The sequence below is a fragment of the Mesoplodon mirus genome (assembly GCF_964341445.2).
Source record: "Mesoplodon mirus genome assembly, chromosome: 10".
NCBI classification, from domain to species: Eukaryota; Metazoa; Chordata; class Mammalia; order Artiodactyla; family Ziphiidae; genus Mesoplodon; species Mesoplodon mirus.
The window spans coordinates 82,464,638-82,485,353 of NC_138986.1; positions in this window are offsets into that span (position 1 = coordinate 82,464,638).

Below are 20,716 nucleotides of genomic sequence, written 5' to 3' on the forward strand. Positions count from 1 at the left end.
TTCTCAAATAACAAGCTTTTAGTTATATTGATCTTTGCTACTGTTTCCCTCATTTCTTTTTCATTTATTTCTGATCTGATCTTTATTATTCCTTTTCTTCTGCTAACTTTGAGGGGTATTTTTTGTTGTTCTTCTTCTTCTTTCTCTAATTGCTTTATGTGTAAGTTTACGTTGTTTATTTGACATGTTTCTTGTTTCTTAAGGTAGGATTGTATTGCCATAAACTTCCCTCTTAGAACTTTTTTTGCTACATCCTATAGGTTTTGGGTCATCCTGTTTTTATTGTCATTTGTTTCTACCAATTTTTTATTTCCTCTTTGATTTCTTCAGTGATCTGATGGTGATTGACATCTAGTCTCTAGCACTGTGGTCGGAAAGATACTTGATACAATTTCAATTTTTTTAAACTTTACCAAGGCTTGATTTGTGACACAAGATATGATCTATCCTGGAGAATATTCCATGAGAACTTGAGGAGAAAGTGTATTATTTTGTTTTTGGATGGAATGTCTTATTAATATCAATTAAATCCATCTTCTTTAATGTATCATTTAAAGCTTGTGTTTATTTTCATTTTGGATGATCTGTCCATTGGTGAAAGTGGGGTGTTAAAGTCCCCTACTATGATTGTGTTACTGTCGATTTCCCCTTTTATGGCTGTTAGTATTTGCCTTATATATTGAGGTGCTCCTCTGTTGGGTGCATAGATATTTAAAATTGTTATATCTTCTTCTTGGATTGATCCCTTGATCATTATTTAGTGTCCTTCTTTGTCTGTTCTAATAGTCTTTATTTTAAAGTCTATTTTGTCTGATATGAGAATTGCTACCCCAGCTTTCTTTTGATTTCCATTTGCATGGAATATGTTTTTGCATCCCCTCACATTCAGTCTGTATGTGTCCCTAGGTCTGAAGTGGGTCTCTTGTAGACAGCATATATACGAGTGTTCTTTTTGTATCCATTCAGCCAGTCTATGTCTTTTCGTTGGATAATTTAATTCATTTGCATTTAAGGTAATTATCAATATGTATATTCCTATTATCCTTTTCTTAATTGTTTTGGATTTGTTATTGTCGATCTTTTCCTTCTCTTGTATTTCCTGACTAGAGAAGTTCTTTTAGCATTTGTTGTAAAGCTGGTATGGTGTTACTGAATTCTCTTAGATTTTGCTTGTCTGTAAAGGTTTTAATTTCTCCATCGAATCTGAATGAGATCTTTGCTGGGTAGAGTAATCTTGGTTGTTGTTTTCCCTTTCATCACTTTAAATATGTCCTGCCACTCCCTTCTGGCTTGCAGAGTTTCTGCTGAAAGATCAGCTTTTAACCTTATGGTGATTCCCTTGTATGTTATTTGCTTTTTTCCCCTGTTGCTTTTAATATTTTTTCTTTGTATTTGGTTTTTGATAGTTCGATTAATATGTGTCTTGACATGTTTCTCCTTGGATTTATCCTGTGTGTGACTCTCTGCACTTCCTTGACTTTATTTACTATTTCCTTTTCCATATTAGGGAAGTTTTCAAGTATAATCACTTCAAATATTTTCTCAGTCCCTTTCTTTTTCTCTTCTTATTCTGGGACCCCTATAATTCAGATGTTGGTGCATTCAATGTTGTCCCAGAAGTCTCTGAGACTGTCCTCAATTCTTTTCATTATTTTTTCTTTATTCTGCTCTGCAGTAGGTATTTCCACTGTTTTACCTTCCAGGTCACTTATATTTTCTATTTCTTCCTGGTTTAGTCTTGGAAGGTGTGCTTTTCTAAGAATGTGTCCATTTCTTCCAGATTGTCCATTTTATTGGTATATAATTGCTTGTAGTAATCTCTCAGGATCCTTTGTATTTCTGCAGTATTGTATTTCTTCTGCTTCAGTTATACTGCTATTGATTCCTTCTAGAGAATTTTTAATTTCATTTTTTGTGTGGTTCATCATTGTTTGTTTGCTCTTTAGTACTTCTCGGTCCTTGTTAAACGTTTCTTGTATTTTCTCTGTTGTATTTCCAAGGTTTTGGATCATCTTTCCAATCATTATTCTCAATTATTTTTCAGGTGGACTGCCTATTTCCTCTTCATTAGGTCTGGTGGGTTTTTACCTTGCTCCTTCAATTACTGTTTCTCTGTCTTCTCGTTTTGCTTAACTTAATGTGTTTGGGGTCTCCTTTTCGCAGACTGCAGGTTCGTAGTTCCTGTTGTTTTTGGTGTCTGCCCCCAGTGGCTAAGGTTGTTTCAGTGAGTTGTGTAGGCTTCCTGGTGGAGCAGACTGCTGCCTGTGTTCTCGTGTATGAGGCTGCATCTTGTCTTTCCCCTGGGCAGGTCCATGTCTGGTGGTGTGTTTTGGGGTGTCTGTCACCTTATTATGATTTTAGGCATCCTCTCTGCTAATGGGTGGGGTTTTGTTCCTGTCTTGCTATTTTTTTGGCATAGGGTATCCAGCACTGTAGCTTGCTGGTCGTTGAGTGGAGTTGGGTCTTGGTGTTGAGATGGAGATCTCTGGGAGATTTTCACCTTATGATATTACATGGAGCTGGGAGGTCTCTGGTGGACCAGTGTCCTGAACTCGGCTCTCCCACCTCAGATTCACAGGCCTGATGCCCAGTCAGAGCACCAAGACCCTGTCATCCACACAGCTTAGAATATAAGGGAGAAAAACAGAAAGAAAGAAAAAATAAAATAAAATAAAATAATTAAAATAAAAAATAATTATTAAAAAAGTTTCAAAAACTAATTAAAAAAAGGGGGAAGGAAAGAAAGAAAGAGGAGAACAATTAAACCAAAAAACAAATCCACCAAAGATAACAAGTGCTAAAAACTATACTAAAAAAAACCCAAAACAGACAGAAACGTAGGACAAATGGTAAAAGCAAAGCTATATGGACAGAATCACACACAGAAGCATACACATACACACTCACAGAAAGAGAAGGAGGGAAAAATATATACATATATCGTTGCTCCCAAGGTCCACCACGTCAATTTGGTTTGATTTGTTGTCTATTCAAGTATTCCACAGATGCAGGTACATCAAGTTGATTGTGGAGTTTTAATCCGCTGCTTCTGAGGCTTCTGGGAGAGATTTCCCTTTCTCTTCTTTGTTTGAACAGCTCCCGGGTCTCAGCTTTGGATTTGGCCCCGCCTCTGCGTGTAGGTCGCCTGAGGGCATCTGTTCTTCGCTCAGACAGGACAGGGTTAAAGGAACCGCTGATTCGGGGGATCTGGCTCACTCAGGCCATGGGGAGGGAGGGGCACGGAGTGCGGGGCGAGCCTGCGGCGGCAGAGGCCAGAGTGATGTTGCATCAGCCCGAGGTGCGCCGTGCATTCTCCTGGGGAAGCCGTACCTGGATCATGGTACCCCGGCAGTGGCGGGCTGCACAGCCTCCCAGGAGGGGGTTGGGATAGTGACCTGCGCTCACACACAGGCTTCTTGGTGGCAGCAGCAGCAGCCTTAGCATATCATGCCCATCTCTGGGGTCTGCACTGTGAGCCGTGGCTCGCGCCCATCTCTGGAGCTCCTTTAAGCAGTGCTCTGAATCCCCTCTCCTCACGCACCAGGAAACAAAGAGGGAAGAAAAAGTTTCTTGCCTCTTCGGCAGCTCCAGACTTTTCCAGGACTCCCTCCCGGCTAGCTGTGGTGCACTAACCCCTTCAGGCTGTGTTCACACCGCCAACCCCAGTCCTCTCCCTGCGCTCTGACCGAAGCCCGAGCCTCAGCTCCCAGCCCCGCCTGCCCCGGCGGGTGAGCAGACAAGCCTCTCAGGCTGGTGAGTGGCAGTCAGCACCAATCCTGTGTGTGGGAATCTCTCTGCTTTGCCCTCCGCGCCCCTGTGGCTGCACTCTCCTCCACAGCTCCGAAGCCTCCCCCTCCGCCACCTGCAGTCTCTGCCTGCGATGGGGCTTCTGGTGTGTGGAAACCTTTCCTCCTTCACAGCTCCCTCCCACTGGTGCGGGTCCTGTCCCTATTCTTTTGTCTGTTGTTTCTTTTTTCTTTTGCCCTACCCAGGTACGTGGGGAGTTTCATGCCTTTTGGGAGGTCTGAGGTCTTGTGCCAGCATTCAGTGGGTGTTCTGTAGGAGTTGTTCCACGTGTAGATGTATTTCTGGTGTATCTGTGGGGAGGAAGGTGATCACGTCTTACTCTTCCACCATCTTGAAGCTCCTCTCTCCAAAGGATTTTTAAGGAAAGGAATAACATTCAACTTTAATGTGTGCATGCGTGCATATGTGTGGTATAAAAGCCTTTGTGAATGCCTATATTTTTGTGTGGAAATGGAGAAGAGCCCCATGTTTGGGATCCTGGTGGACTGTGCAGTGTAGTTACTCTGTTAGGAGCCTAAAGTAAATGATGACTCCTTTTGTTCCTCTTCTAATCTCCTGCTCAGGCAGTGGGTTAGAATATGGTGGAGGTTTTGCCAATTAGACAATTTCAAGATATTTGATGGGAGTCTGCATCTTGAGCAAGTGACTCAGAACGTGGTGGCTGTGTGAGCCCGTGTTCAGTGAAGGTGTGTCTCGGTCTGTTCTCAGGTGAGCCCTCACTTCCTGTTGACTGGCTCTCCAGAGCATCCTTCAGAGTGCATTTTCCAACCTGGTTTCACTGGCTTCCCCCAATTCTATTAGCCCAAGATATCCATCCAGTAAACTCCCTTTTCTATTATATGACTATGTAAATTCTCTGAGGAATGACTACAAGGCAGAATAGTGGTCCCCCGAAGATGTCCACATCCTAACTCCTAGGATCTCTGCAAATGTTACTTTATGTGGCAAAGGGGCATTAAGCATGTAGTCAGAATTAAAATAGCTAATTAGTGAATGTCGAGATACAGAGATGACCCTGGATTATCCCAGGGGAATCTGTGTAATCACAAGCATTCTTAAATGTAGAAAAGGGAAATGGAAGAGTAGATCAAGTGACGTGATATGAAAAAGTTTGGACCCACCATTGTTTGCTTTGAAGGTCGAATAAAGGGGGCCATGAGCCGAGGAAACCAGAAAGCCTCTGGAAGTCAGAAGGCAAGGTACAGATTCTTCCCTGGAGCCTCCAGAAAGGAACATGGTCCTGCCTGCACCTCGATTTTAGCCTGCTGAGAACTGTGTCAGACTTCTGATCTACGGAACTTTAAGATAGTACACTTGTGTTGCTGAAGTCACCAGGTTGTGATCATTAGTTATGGAAGCAACAGAAAATAAATATAGGTCCTCAGGCAGACATTGCTGGGGACAGGGGTGATGTTGAGCTGAGATTATGTAGCTTTAAAGAGGTAAGTAGTGAATGGTAGCTGACCTGCGTGTCAGGCTTGTCTTCCCTTCATTGTATCCTCCCAACCCACACTCCATGCTCACAACCACTTGAAAACTTAAAGAGAAAAATGTGATCCTCACACCACCTCTAAAGACTAACTCCATGTGTGGTACTAATGTATAGGTGTTCCACTAAGGATTTTTTTTTTTTTTTTTTTTTTTTGCGGTACACGGGCCTCTCACTGCCGTGGCCTCTCCCGTTGCGGAGCACAGGCTCCGGATGCGCAGGCTCAGCGGCCATGGCTCACGGGCCCAGCCGCTCCGCGGCATGTGGGATCCTCCCAGACCGGGGCACGAACCCGTGTCCCCTGCATCGGCAGGCGGACTCGCAACCACTGCGCCACCAGGGAAGCCCCACTAAGGATTTTTTAATTGGATGTGTTGAATGGTAAGGGAATTAAAGGATGCTATTAAAGTCAATAAAGGAGCCAAATAAAATAAATGTCATCCTTTTTTGATGGACACAAGGGTATATGTTTCCCTCCTCTTCCTAGATGGAAATTTCTAGATTATTACCAATGTAAGTAGAGAAATCGATGGAGATGTAGTTTTTACAGTAATCAGCACCAGAATGAGAGGGGAGCTGTCATTTTCTACCAGCTGAAGATGGCGCTCATGGTGGAGAACGGCAGCAACTGGTGGTGCACGGGCAGGGAAGATGGGGGCCTTCCCTTGCCCGTGCTCCAGAAACAGAACCCTCTGTCTCTGCCCACAGGTGGTCTCGTCTCCTGTCAGCCTTTGTCCTTGACTTCAATCCCCATTCACTCTCAACTTAACATCTTAATATTTCAGCAGTTACCATTTACTGATAAATATGCAGCATTGCCCTCTGCTTTTAAAGATAGATTTTCAGACAGGAATGTTATGTTTGAAAAGGCCAACACCCATTTCCTGGCCCTTCTCTGATGATGCAGACCATCAGTCCTCTGGCAGGGAGATAGATCATTGTTATTAGATGCTGACTATCTCTGCCTTCTTGGCTCTGGAACATCTGACATTCAGCTACCTGACTATAGTTAACAAATAAATTCAGACTACTCCAATATGCCTTTAAAATATGTTCCAATTATGGTAAAAAAACAAAGCAGACATTCAGGCTATCTTTAAAAAAAAAAAAAAAAAAAAAAAAAAACAAAAAAACAAGACGAAACACCTAGTAAAACCTCTCATTTTTATTTCTACATTTGTGATTTACTCAGTGCAGCTGACCTTTAAGCATATATGGAACATAGAGAGACAGGATATCAAATAAATGATTTCTTGGTTTTAATGTATGGCATTTAAATACTCCTTTATTACACTATTTATAAAACTGTTTTATAGAACACTAAAAAGTATGGGACTGTTTAAAAATGTTAATCCTACAATTAATAGTCAAAGGCACACGCTTTCCTGCAGCACAAAGGGCTGATATTCTAAATCTGTCACTCTGAACTTTACAGTAGGGGACAGCCATCTGCCTGCACACAGCCATCTAAAACAAAGCAAGAATGCAGGCTCTTCTGTCTCCCCTGGTGAGATGCAGGATCGTTATGACAAAGTAGGCAACAAGGTTCAGCTAATATGAATTAAGATAGAATGTGTTGAGAAAAAAAAAAGGAACATATTAAATCAAACTGATTCTATAATTCAGTGTTATTAGGTGATTAGATATGGATGATTTGATAAAGTAGAGCCTGGGATGTAGTAATGCCAAGTACCTGGGAAATATGTGTATGGGTGAACTCGTACTGAGTCCTACAGCCCTGCAAACCCTTTTTCTGTGTTGCTGAATCTAATGCTATTTTAGTTAAAACCATACTTAACTGGCACCTCCATTTTGCTGTGAAAAATTAAGGTTGTTAAAATAAAAAATTTAACATTCTCTTACAGCTTGAGCGTATGCACTGGAAAGAAAAAGGAGCAAGGTTATGAAGAAAAATCAGTTTTGAAAATATCTTTACATGTAGATGCCTCTGCAATTATATATATATATATATATATATATATATATATATATATATATATATATATATATATATATATATATATATATATATATATATGGAGAGAGAGAGAGAGACAGAGAGAGAGAGATTTAGAGACTCTGTATCCAAAGCAAGATTTTTAGCAGGTAGTTGACATACTTTGAAGCTGGCATATGATACTATTTATTGAAATCTACACTTAGAAATGGTGCATCTGGCCAACCTGGAGAATGCTATATATAAAAGGCCTTGTTATGGTACCAGATTCCTGAATCATGGGCCTTAGGCAATAGTCCTGATCTGTGATCTGGATTCTAAGATGCATATTAGTATGACTTATATTTAGAGCATTAGATCGAGAACACAAACCTGTTCTCGGCTTTCTTCATGACTGAAAGAAGAAAGATATTTAACATGAATTTAGGTGGTAAATGGTTAAAAATAAATATGTATATAAGGAACAATGATTTACAGTATAACACAGGAAGTTATACACAATATCTTATAGTAACCTATAATGGAGTATAATCTGAAAAAAAAATGGAATCACTATGCTGTACACCTAAAACCAACACAATACTATAAATGAACTATACTTCAAGAAAAAAAAAAAGAGTTGAACAAGGGAAAACGTATAATTTTTACAATTAGAAATAATATTCTCAATTCTAAAAATACACATCTCATAGCAGTCTAAGTTTTATACCGAAATATTTCCCCAACAGCCAAGAACAGCAACAAAATCATAGGTAATACTATGATATCTAATAATCTAAAGAGTCCTACTGCATGCATTTTGTTTAGTGTGTCATACACCTCAGATATAACTAACTTAAAGTTTCTTTAAAAAAAACCAATTGTCTCATTGGTAATGATTATTTGTTCACACTTTCTGACTATACACTTAGAAATAAATATTCTGTGGTAGATTATCTGGTTTTAGCACCATGCTATCATACAATTTATTAGTTTTAAAAATACTGCAAAATCAACAGGAAAAACAGTTAAAATATAGAAGGTAGAAAGTGCTTAATAATGTTGGAAAAAATGAAATATTCCTAAAAGTGAATATAGAGCAGAGTTCCCCACTTCTTTTCCTGAGGTCAGTGTCCTACATTCTGCCACCCAAACACCAAACAAATTTCAGTCAATCCTGGGGTTTAACTCCAGGTAAACCCGGGTTTCTCTTTTTCTGGAGGAAAGTGTGGGTCACTGTGTGAGGTGTTAAAGCCACAGAGTGAGGAGATCGAGGAGAGGACTGAGGTTCAGTGGGAAGACTTGTGGTTTGGCCCCTATGGGGGACAAGGGACACAGTCCGTAACTGAGGACCCCTGTTTCCACAACATCAAATTCACCACTGTCAGTAAATTCGGATTGAAAAGAAAATTAAAATATCAGAGTATATTTTAAGAAATGTAAGGAGGGTATTTTGCTAAGGCTTTACCTACCGTGAAATTAAAGAAAGAAAAAAACCCTCTCAGTTCTACATGTGGATCTAAAAGATCTTTATCATCCAAATGATGTCCCTAGAAGTCCACTCACCGTATGTAATACCAATGGTCTCAGATGGCAGCAAAAGATGGATGTCTCATGGTATTTTGCAGACATATAAACTATTCACTCAAAAATCAAGCAATAGTGATGGTCTTCAAAACCATTTTACAGTTAAAACATAGACTTTAAGGACACATTTCTACAATGAACATGAAAATAGACCATGTTTCCATTTCTGTGCTTTAGATTGTGCTTCCTTGCTTCCTTGGCTGAACAGCAACACATTCATAGCAGTCACACAGGATTGGGAAGGAGAGCTGAATAACACACATGTATACCTTTGAATTCTCTTTTGGACGTCCCACATTTTGGTATTTAAAAAAGGAGTTATTTAACACAATCTCGGAGAAGCAGTGACATTCTCTGCCATCTGAATCATCACCCAGTAGTAATCCCTCCCCCTCCCCCAATTTAGAACTAGTGGTCAAATTTACATAGAACAGAATGACACTCTCCAGGCTTCCTGCAGGGACAGGCCAGCTGCATCAGGACCTAATGCGTTGGTCAGCTGCCCGGGGCATTTCTGGCTGTCTTGCCCAGCACTGCTTTAATGAACTGAGACACTCTTAGGAGGCCATTAGATGTTGACAAAAGGGGAATTTTCTTTTGATTCATCAATAGCTTCATTAATGCTAAAACCATACTCTTAAGCGTCAGAAAAATAATGTGCTCTTCTTAAACACCAAAATAACTTCAATATGGAGATTTGGTTTTGAAATATAAAAAAGCAATTTGATTAACAATTAAGCAATAAAAACAATGTTAATTAGAACTTAATTGTTTCTATGGTGACAAAAGATGGATGCATCATAACTTTAAAGAAACTCCCTAAATAGCACTACATTTGAATTTTAACTCCTATGTTGTGTGGAGATTGCAAATATACTCTGAATGACAGTCCTAATGAAAAAAATATATATATTGTTGGCTCTGCAATACTGAACTGAAAATGTTCTATCAGAATGCATTTTTAAATAAAATTATACCGATGTTTCTTGTTTGTGCTAATAGCCAGCAATGTGTTTATGATAGGTTTCTATTGTTTTCCACCCTCTGGAGAAGTTTTGAAAAGTAAATACAGGAGGATAGTGGAGATTGGTTACCTCGTTCACAGAACCGGCCGGTGAAATGGAGTGGACAGTCGCACTGGAAGGAGAAGATGCCCCCCGGGAGAAGGACTGTGCGGCAGGTGCCCCCGTGGTGACACACGCGTCCCTGGCACGTGGCTGGCGCCACGCGGGGGGCGAGCAAGGACCCCGGGGAACCGGCCCCTCCCGTGGCCCCAGGAGGAGGAACAGAGGCGGACGTTACTGACGGCGTAGAATCCTGGGATCTAGATTTATAAACAGATCAGAGAAAAGTAGTGTAAGTAAAAGAGCCAGGACCTTAAATAGAGAAACAGAATCTTTGGTTTAAAATAAGAGGGAGATAAAACCAAGAGTCATCCAAGGTTCAGCTGAGGGCACATAGGATTGTCACGTTTGTTCTATAATTGTAGGATTTATAAATGCTGCAAATGGGACCGTGGGGGAATCGTGGAGTCAAGCTACTTGTTTCTTCTGAGAAGCCGCATTAATTTCCTCAAAGTCCTGAGAAACCTGAATGCATCGGCCTATACAAGCCTGAGAGTCAGTTCTCTAATGTAAAATGATTCACATTTGGGCTAAACATAGTTCTACTTCAGCTCTACTAAACCATGTGAGCCTAAGATGAAGAATTTTGGCCATGTGACATTTTAGTGGTAAAACTGCTTGAATTTGAATTATTTCTAGGTTGATTGATAGCAATGTGTATTTTCCAAAGTCACTTACATTCATTTTAGGAGTTAACCAAGAGATATGCTACAAATGACTCTCTCACTTTTTTTCACTAATTTTACTGCCAGTTTAATTTTTTTTCTTCCCTAAAAACTAATGAACAGAAACTATTTTCCTTTGAATTACTGTAAATTGAAATTCCTTACTTTTACATTCAAAGTCTCTTGATAATTGAATTCCTCTCTGCTTTCCAGCCTGTTTTATCATGATTCCTAATAAGTACCTTAACTTCTCTCAAACCAAATGAGATTACTATTCCTTAAAGACCCGGGCTTTCCTAATTTTTGAAGTTTGTTCAAACTACTTTCTATGCATTGTTGTTCCTCTATTCCTGTATATATTTCATCTAGCGTGCCAAGTCAAGATCTCCATCATTTCCTCAACATAGCCTTGTTGGTTGCTCTTAGCCTACCAAGGGGAAATTGATGTTTCTCGCCTTTCTACAATTCCATGACATCATTGTACCACTGCTAGAATATTTCCCACCTGCTTGTAGTATTATTATTTTATGTACATATTTCTACTAGGTTGTATGTACACCGGTCACTATTTTTTCCATTTTTCTTCCACACACAGATTATTCATTTTGTCAGAATTCCCTATTCTTAGTAGAGACTTTATTAAGTATTTGTTGAATTAATGTCTTCACTGTACTCCTGAGTGTTTTGTGTTGTTTGAGAACCAGTGCTTTTGAATTTTTTTAACTTTTTATTTTATATTATAGTTGACTAACGGTGTGTTACATTCAGTTTTACAACAAAGTGATTCAGTTATCCATATGCATGTATCTATTGTTTTTCAAATTGAAATTTTCACTTCACAAAATCATTGAGTTATTTTTTAAATGTAAAAAATGTTGCTGCAATAAAAATAATCAACAATTTAACTATCTGAGTAAATCTTTCTTTTGTACATTGTTATAAAGATAAAATCTTGGTAAAAGAAGTCAGTTCAAAAATATTGTCTGAGTGACAATTATAGACAGTTATTTTTGTGTCTACTTTGTATTCATATGTCAACTTACTGGAATAAAAAGCTGAGGAAAGTGAAATAGATGATTCATAAAAACATTTTACCAAAATAATGTTAATGTTCAGGTCAGTTTCTTTTGTTTTACAGTCCTTTTACAACCTGAAATTCTTCTTTATGTTGTTTATCATAGTTTGTAACTGTGAAGAAAAGAAAGTATTGCCCGTGTTCCAGTTCTACAAGGATCAAGTCATTTGCCACTGCAGTTGCCCACTGACACTGCACCCTTCAGGGAATTCAGGATGGAGAAAACAGGAAGCATTCTGTGTTTTGCATACTGGCCCTAGGTAGTTAGGATGAACATTTAAGGAAAGATTTCAGTGAGCCCGGATTCTTGCATCTTCCCATACACAGAAAAGCACTAAAATCATTAATTTGAGGTGTCTGTTCTTTGTAAGTAGCAGTGATCTTCTGATGTTTGACTACATACTTTTTTTCCAGTGAAAAATACATATATGTCTTGGCTCCCCCCTTAACTCTTTGAACAGTTTCTCAGAGCTTGCTGAGAGTCTGCCTCCCAGGCTGTAGTCCTCAGTATGACACTGAAAGCTCAACTCACAGCTCTTACGCTGTGCATTTTTTTAAGGTGACATAACCATATTTTAATTTTTTTAGTTGTTAAGCCTGACTCTCTTCTCTCTGCTCTGGACTGCAATCTGCTCTTTTCTTCATCATATCCCTAACAACAATGCTTGTTCCCAAGTAACTTGTCCAATAAATATTTTAGAAATGAATTTGAATCATTTTTGTAAATATGCAATGTACCACTCCACTCACAAGAAAAATAGCAAGTAAAAATAATTTGGTTATCTTTGGGTCAATTCATAGCTCCATTACATAGCTCTTTAGTTTTATAGATAATATAAAATCTAACAGCTTTGATGTAAATTTACAATCAACTTTCTCTGATTTCACTCTATTGGATTAGTGTAGTTCTCCCCATTTGTACTCACAATATGTTTGTCCTTATAAGGTAACTTCCATCAAGTTAAATGGCAAGGCTAATTTGAATTACATGGAATTTATTACTCAGCATTTCTTGTTTTAATTTAATTTTTAGTTTTAGTGTTTCTGAATGATTTCACCATTTTCTCTAACTTTTGCTGTGGACTTCCTGAACTGCCGTCAATCACATTTTTCTCAGGAATAAATTAGACTGAATTAAATGTCACTAGTTCTTTCTCCTACTGTAGCTGCTCAGGGAGCACATGTCTCACCTGAAAAAATCAATGTGTTGCACATTTCAGTTGCTAACTGATTACACAGAAGTAATTATTATCAATTGATCCATCAATTAAAATGTCAGAATCATAAATCAACATTTGAAAACTGCATTAACCAGATACATTTTATCTTATTGTGATGAAATTTTATATCTGATATATTATTCTTAATAGTCCTTGACTTTCAGTATTTTTTCACTAGTTATAAATTATGCCATGAATTTACCTATTTTAGAATTTAAAATTACAATAAATAAAATTTATTCAATTTATTATATATTTAACAAGAAACAAAATGTTTGTTCTGGTTGTTAAATTTTAACTTACTTTTACATAAAAGGTTAAAAATATAAAGTACATGTGGATGTTTATTAAGCGCAACCTGATGACAGTCATATTAATATAATTAGCAATGTAAAAAAGGAGCACTAAAATTATAGTTCTTTTTCATTCTAAAAATCATGAATGTATGAGAGTTCAGAACAAAATCAAGGCTCAGGGTTTTCAAAATTGTTTTTAAAATAAACAGTACTGTAAAGATTGAACTTCTTTGTCTTTCTTAACTAAATACTTGATTTACTGTAAGTCCAAAATAATAAGTCTGAAGAATCTGCTTGATTGACTCTTGGATAACTTCGGACAAAAGTACAGTGTTGGACCAGTCACTGTTATAAAAAGTAGTAAGCGCTCAAGAGTCTTTTTGTGTATGAATTAATGATTAAATAATATATGCTAATTTTAGTCAAAATCAAGCCTGATCCTTAGAGGAAAACACCTTGATGTGACAGTGATTTCTAGTCTCAGGGGCAGGAGTGGGGGGAGCTCTCAGTGGAGGAGAGGACGCTCCACTCTTTGCCCCTCTCCTCCAGGGGCTCTACAGAATCCCCTGAGGCAGGCAGCAGCTTGAGGGGTTTGCTTCTTGTCAGCAGACACTTGTATGGCCTCAGTTTCTTAGAAGGAGGAATGGGCTTGCTCACAAGTGTAAATCCTGGAAGACCCGCTCACAAGTAGAGAAGGAGAATCTTTAAAATCATGATGAAGGATTCAAAGAAAGAAAGAAACTGAGCTAGAGAAATTTTGATCTTGTGGTTATTAATAGTGAAGGGGAAGAAAAGTTTTCAAATCATTACAGATTTTTAAAAGCAATAAAATAAATGTGTTATAACCTAGGCAACAAAAAACCTGATTTACAAATAATATGTATAGATACTTTCTTTTTTTTTACAAAAGTGAGAATTATAGTATAAACACTCATATTCCAGTCTGCTTTGTCTTTTTACTACTAGAATATTCTTCTCTTTATTTTTTCACGTAAAAATTATGCTTAGCAGGCTGCACTGTCAGTGAATACAATTCTTGATTTTCCTTTTAAAAGCTGCAAAGTGTTATATTGTTTGGATATACGCCACTGATTCTATCAGTTTGGAGTTAATATATTTAAACTATTTCAGGTTTTTCCCCTGTTATCCAGATCATAAATTAATGTTAATAGCTATATCAAGATATAGTTTACAAACTAGAATGCACCCATTTAAAATGCAAGTTTTAGTGGATCCAGAGTTGTTCAACTATCACCACAGTATAATTTTATATTTTGCCATTCCCCAAAGAAATCCCATATCCATCAGCGCCACCTTTAGCCTACTTTCTGTCTCTATAGGTTTGTCTATTTTGGACATCATGTAAATGGAATCACATAATATGTGGTCTTTTGTGCTGGGCTTCATCACTTACCATAATGTTTTTAAGGTTCTTCCATGTTTTTGAATGTAAAAGAATTTTATTCCTTTTTATTATTGACATTTTATTTATCCATTCATTAATTGATGGTCATTTGGGGCTGTTTTTACTTTTGCCTACTATGAACAATGCTACTATGAATATTCATGTCCAATTATTGTCTGCATTTTCTTGGGTATATACCTAGGAGTAGAATTGCTTGATCGTATATCCCATGTTTAACATTTAGAGCAACAGCTGAACTATTTTCCAAAGAAACTGCACCACTTTCCATTCCTACCAGCAAAATATGAGAATTTTAATTTCACCACATCCTCATTGGATCATATATTCTTAGAAGATTTATGTGCATTTAATTTTGTATGTATATAGCACAGATATATATTTATTTACATTAACATGTAGTAAACTGTAACGATTTATTACAAAGTGTTGCTTCATTTCCATCAACTATTCTCTTTGTAGTCTTTTTAAAGACCTTTTTATATTTTTTTAAAGTTACTATTTATTTATTTATTTATTTATGGCCACACTGTGTGGCTTGCGGGATCCTACTTCCCCAACCAGGAATTGAACCCAGGGCCCCAGCAGTGGAAGTGCTGAGTCCTAACCACTGGACTGCCAAGGAATTCCCTACAGTCCTTTTTAAAAGTAGTTTTCTGAACAGGCTTAACTAATATCTCTTACTTTATCCTGGATCACACCTAGGTAGACCAGGTAAGCACTACTCCCTTTGAGAGTAAGGTACTGGAAAAGTTACTCAAAGTGCTTACTCAATCTTTCTATACATCCATTTCTCTGCTTATGTATTATCAAAATTCACATGCTTGTATTTACTATGCCCATATGTATATGTATATGTATATGTATATCTACCTCTATACCTATTTCTGTTGAGTTTCTTAGTGATTAGGACTTTGATTCCCAGGCAGATAGCCAAGAATACTTAGTGATGTTTTAATGGTTGTGGCTAATAGGAAGAAATCCAAAGAAGAATTGAATTCCTACTTCAACTCTCAAAATCATGAGAACACCATAATATCAAATAGATTTTTTTAATATAAAATAGAGCCCTATTGAAATATGACTTCAAAGTTTTATTTAAATTATCATTTTCCACTAGCTCTAAATCAAATTTAGTTTGATTTAATAAATTTAAAAATAATTTTATCTGAGTGCAAAACAGTACAGAAAAGTGTTTGCTGTTTATAATGTATTTAATTGGCATAATTATATTAAAAGAGGAAATATGTGAAATTACTGTTATTACATGTAAAAATCTCATTTACCACTCAAAATAAGAATTAGATATCAAAGCAACAAATTATACATGGAAAACTAAATCTAAACAAACATAACCACAAGCTTTACTCTTTCTTTAATATAATATAATGTTATGCAATAGAACAAGAATTATATCCTAATAATTAATTGAATAAAATATAACATTTTAAAACAAGTTAATTCACTATAAACATAATCATATAATTTAAACAGGTCTTGTTTTCACATTGTCTAATTTTTCTCACTAAAAGAATTCATTTCTCATTCTCACAGTCTTCTATTCTTTAGCTCTTACATTTTCATAGTTAAGGTTCTTGAGACCAATCATTCTTACATGATGATGTTCAAGCATTATCATGAGTTATGCAAAATTTTTACTCCAGGGAATTCCAAACTGCAGTTTCTCAGTATCTACAGTGGATATTTTTGAAAATCTGGACTCCCCTTGATAAATTCTGATTCTCCTTTCTCATGCCAGCCCTACTGAGGGTTGTTCTTGATCACAGAGTACATGCAGGATCTGATTCCAGAGCCCAGAGCTGGATGAGAATTAGAGGAATGCTTTCTCCCTATGTGGAAATTCAGAGTCATCAAAACCCTGGATTTCTCTTTTTTTCTTTCTTCCCATATCTCATGTTCTACTCTTCTTTTTAATTTAACTAATAAAATAGTTTCTTTATAGCTTCTTTACCTTTTGTTAGTCTTATGATCACATTTCTTTGTCAGTACCTCTGACTTTAGTTCCTATTTTTTCTAATCCATCCTTCTCACTGTTCTTGTTCTTATTACTCCCATGCCAAAGAGTATCTTAATTGAAAGTATATATCCTTCAATGATTTGGTTCCATTTACCTTTCAGTTTTATCTGTTTGCAATGCCTTAATATATGTCCAATGTATGTTCTAAACACTTTCTAGTGTAATTTTTTTCAGTATTCCATGATTTATGCTTTTCATATAGCCTAGGATTTCCCTGAAGTACACTTTTACCTATTTCTTCCTTAGGACACAGTTCCAAAATTATCGTCTTAGAATTACTTTGGTTCTTCCCTAGACTAAATTTCAACAACATTATACACATATCTATCTAAAGAAATAACACCAAATAACTAGTGTCACAAAAGGTAAATAAAGTGAGCGTTTTCATTCATATTCTCCTCCAGACCAAATGCCAATCTGCACCCAAGAGGCAATTAATCTGTGTTCCATTTTGTACAAATACATATCCAGTTATATGGACATATAATTTAGTTTTCTTTCTTGATTAGATATTAAACAAGTGAAATTGTATTAGTAAGGGTAATGCTAGCTCCTGTAATGGATACACCTTGAAATCTTGGTAGCCTAGCAACTCAGAAGCTTATTTCTTGTTCATACAAAGTTCAGTCAGCAAAGGTAGAAGCAGGAGTTCTTTTCCCTGCGACCTTTCAGTGATGTTCAGGGTGACATAAGCTTCACGATTCTCAGCCTGTGGTTTTGAGGTAGGTTTCAGTGTCAAGTGCAAATACCCAGATACCAATCAGGATAAACAAGGGGGGAAGAGGGAGCACGGAGAATCTTACACCATTTCACTCTACCCATAGGCCAGGACTTGGTCACCCACTGCAAGGGAACATGGGGAAAAAAAAATCTATCCGTGTACCCAGGAAGGCAGAAAAACTAGCTTGGTGAATCTAGCCAGCTTCTTCCATGGATATCATGTTATAAATACTGTTATTAAATAAAATTATAGCAAAAAAAGACTTACAATTTTTTCTTCACTTTCAGTTACAAAATATCTTGGTGATCTTTTATTGTCATTACACATAGATAAACCTTAGACATTTTAATAGGAGAAGTTCTTAGTGTAAATGTATTTAAACATTTCCCTATAGATAAACATTTGTCAGTATATTTTCAATATATTTTTTCAAATTATAAATACTGCAGTGAATTCACTGTGTAAATATCTTGTGAACACTTATGAATATATTTGAAAGATAAATATCTAGAGGTGAAACTTTTTGGATTAAATAAATATGCTAAATGTGTACTTTAATATATATGTTATTAAAGCGTGTACAAAATTAAGCTCCTCAATAGTTTTGGATTGTTACTTTCCTCAATCCCTCATTAAAATTAAATCGTGATTAAATGTCATTCAATATTATCATTAAAATTAAATATTATTAATTTAATTGTTTATATATCTGATAAATGAGAATTATCATTTATCACTGTTGTTTCATCTTCTTTAACAATGTTTCATCTATTGTTTGTCATTTACATTTTATCTACTTTAAATCACTAAGATATGTACTTTCCTTACTTTTTTCAGATTGTTTTTACTTATGAATTTATAGGACATACTTATATATGATAGATAATGATCCATTTTATGTCTTTTCAAATAAGATTTCCAGGTCTTTCTGAGCATTTTGTCATGTGTTCCTGTTGTTCTTGTTGAACATTAAACTCCAATTCTTCTTCTTTAGTAGGAAACTTGTCTTTCTTCTCCAGATTCTTTTAGGAAATTCCCTTTGTCTTTGTTGGCTAGTGGTTTTTCACTGTGCTGTGTTAAGGATAGAATTATTTTCATTTATCTAACTTAGTTTTTTTCCAGTGGTCTTTTCTATTTGAAGGACTTCCATTTTTTATCTATTCTGGAAAAATTATAGCTTTCCCACTTTCACTCTATAAGATCTTGTTAAAACATTTATTACATAAAACAAAATTTCCTCATTTTATCCTTCATATTCTCTGCTCTTTTTGCATCTCCCTCTCTCTTGATTCATAGTAATTTCTTCAGATATATTATGCTGTTCATTAATTCTCTTTACTGTTCTAATTGCTGTTTAACTTGTCCATTTTTAAAATTTAAATTATTATGTTTTTACTTTTTGATATTCGGTTTGCTTATATTTTAAAACACTCTACTCAGTTTTCATGCTATCATTTTCCTTACATTACTTTAATTTCCCTCTTTTATTTCTTAAAAAAATCAGGCATTGAGCTTTTTATTTTGTGTCTGGTAATAAAAATATCTGGTCCTTGCAGATCTAAGTCACCTCCTCTTCTTTCTGCTAACTCCTCTCCTGTGTTGCTTTTTATATCTCCTCAAGCGCCTTGTCATTTTTCACTGTAGGCTTATAATCCCTGCAATTTTATCTGTGAGAATAATTGGAGGCCTGAGTATAAGACACTCCCCCAAATCAGACTTTTGTTTGCTTTGCCCTCTCATGAAGATGCTGAACTTCAAGGCGGAAACACTATAAGATGAATTTTTCTTTAAGATTTTTGAATAAATAGAAGGTGGCATATTTATGACAGTTCCTGGACCAAGTCACTGCTCAATAAATATTTTGAATAAGTGAATGTTATACAGGTTTGGGCCACACACCTCCACATTGGGCTAGTTTGTTGTTATAGTATTATACATAATTATTATGTATTATACATATGTTTATATGCTATATATATATATATATATATATATATATATATATATATATATTGTATTATATCTTACTATACATAATATGGTATTAAGCACAATTAGTGGAAAGTTGTTTTCCTTCTCACTAAAAGTGAGGCAGAGTCAGGAAAATTACCTTCAGGATCATTTTGTTTTCTTTTTTCCTTGTCTTTACTTTTTTCTTCCTTCCTTCCTTCTTCCTTTATGGAGGCTGCTGTAAAGGTTTTTCTCATAATTTTGGCATTTTATTAATTTATTTAAAAGCTTTAATCTACTTTAGCCTATATTTTGTGTCTGTCCTGTAGCTGGAATGTTTTTTTCAGCTGCCACACTACCCCCAATTTTTTTTCTTTAAGCTTCCAGGAATTTCTCAAAATGCATGTCTGTTAAAGGAAGCTGCTATTGCTTTTCAACATGGGTATATATGAATGCAGAATCTGAATGTGTACATGTGCATGTCTTTATGTTTTGTATTTTGGATAAATTCTCGGTGATAGTAGACTTAGACATGTGTGTACAGTTTTCAATCTTTAGAAAATGTTTAATATTATTCTTGTATACTTGTACTATAGAACACAATTGTTTTTCTATGATTATATCTAATTTTTGGAACTTAAAACCTTAAAGCAACTTTATTTATTATTTACTTACTTAAGTATCAATACTTCACATAGTTCTGAAATACAGTCATTGATAAAGATGTATTTCTTTACTTTATAAATTTTCTCATCCATTGATATATTGAGATATAACATAAAAAGAAGCAAATCATTTTAAAATATAAAATGTAATGCATCATTATGGAAACTGAACTCTATACCATGGATCGTTAAAGTAATATATAAGTTCATATTCTAATGCTGATACTGTTTATATTTTTGAGATCAGAGTAAATCTATAATTTATAAAAACAGTATTTTTGACCAAGAACATATTTTTACTTAGTGGCTACATTTAGATTTAGAAATCATTGAAGTTTGAATACTTTTGAAGAGTAAGATATACATAAACATACAGTATTTTTAGTAAGTATTTTATGTCAAATGGGAACAGTTAGTATACTAATTAAATTTAATTTATTTCCTCCATTATGGAGAGGTACTACTGTAGAATACGTCAAAATTAACATAAACCTACAGGAACGAATAATATTCTAAATTATCAGCCAGGATTAAAAATGTGTAATTACATATTACCTGGAAAGTGCATCTAAATTAGAGAAAGATAAGCTGACAATCAAGGTGTCATTATTAAAGCCAGGGACTTAACCCAGCCGTTGTAAGAATGTGTGCACTGGCAAAGACAAATGCAAGTTTATCTTCTAGTCTTATAAGGAGAGAGGGGTTTTCTCAGGTTCATAG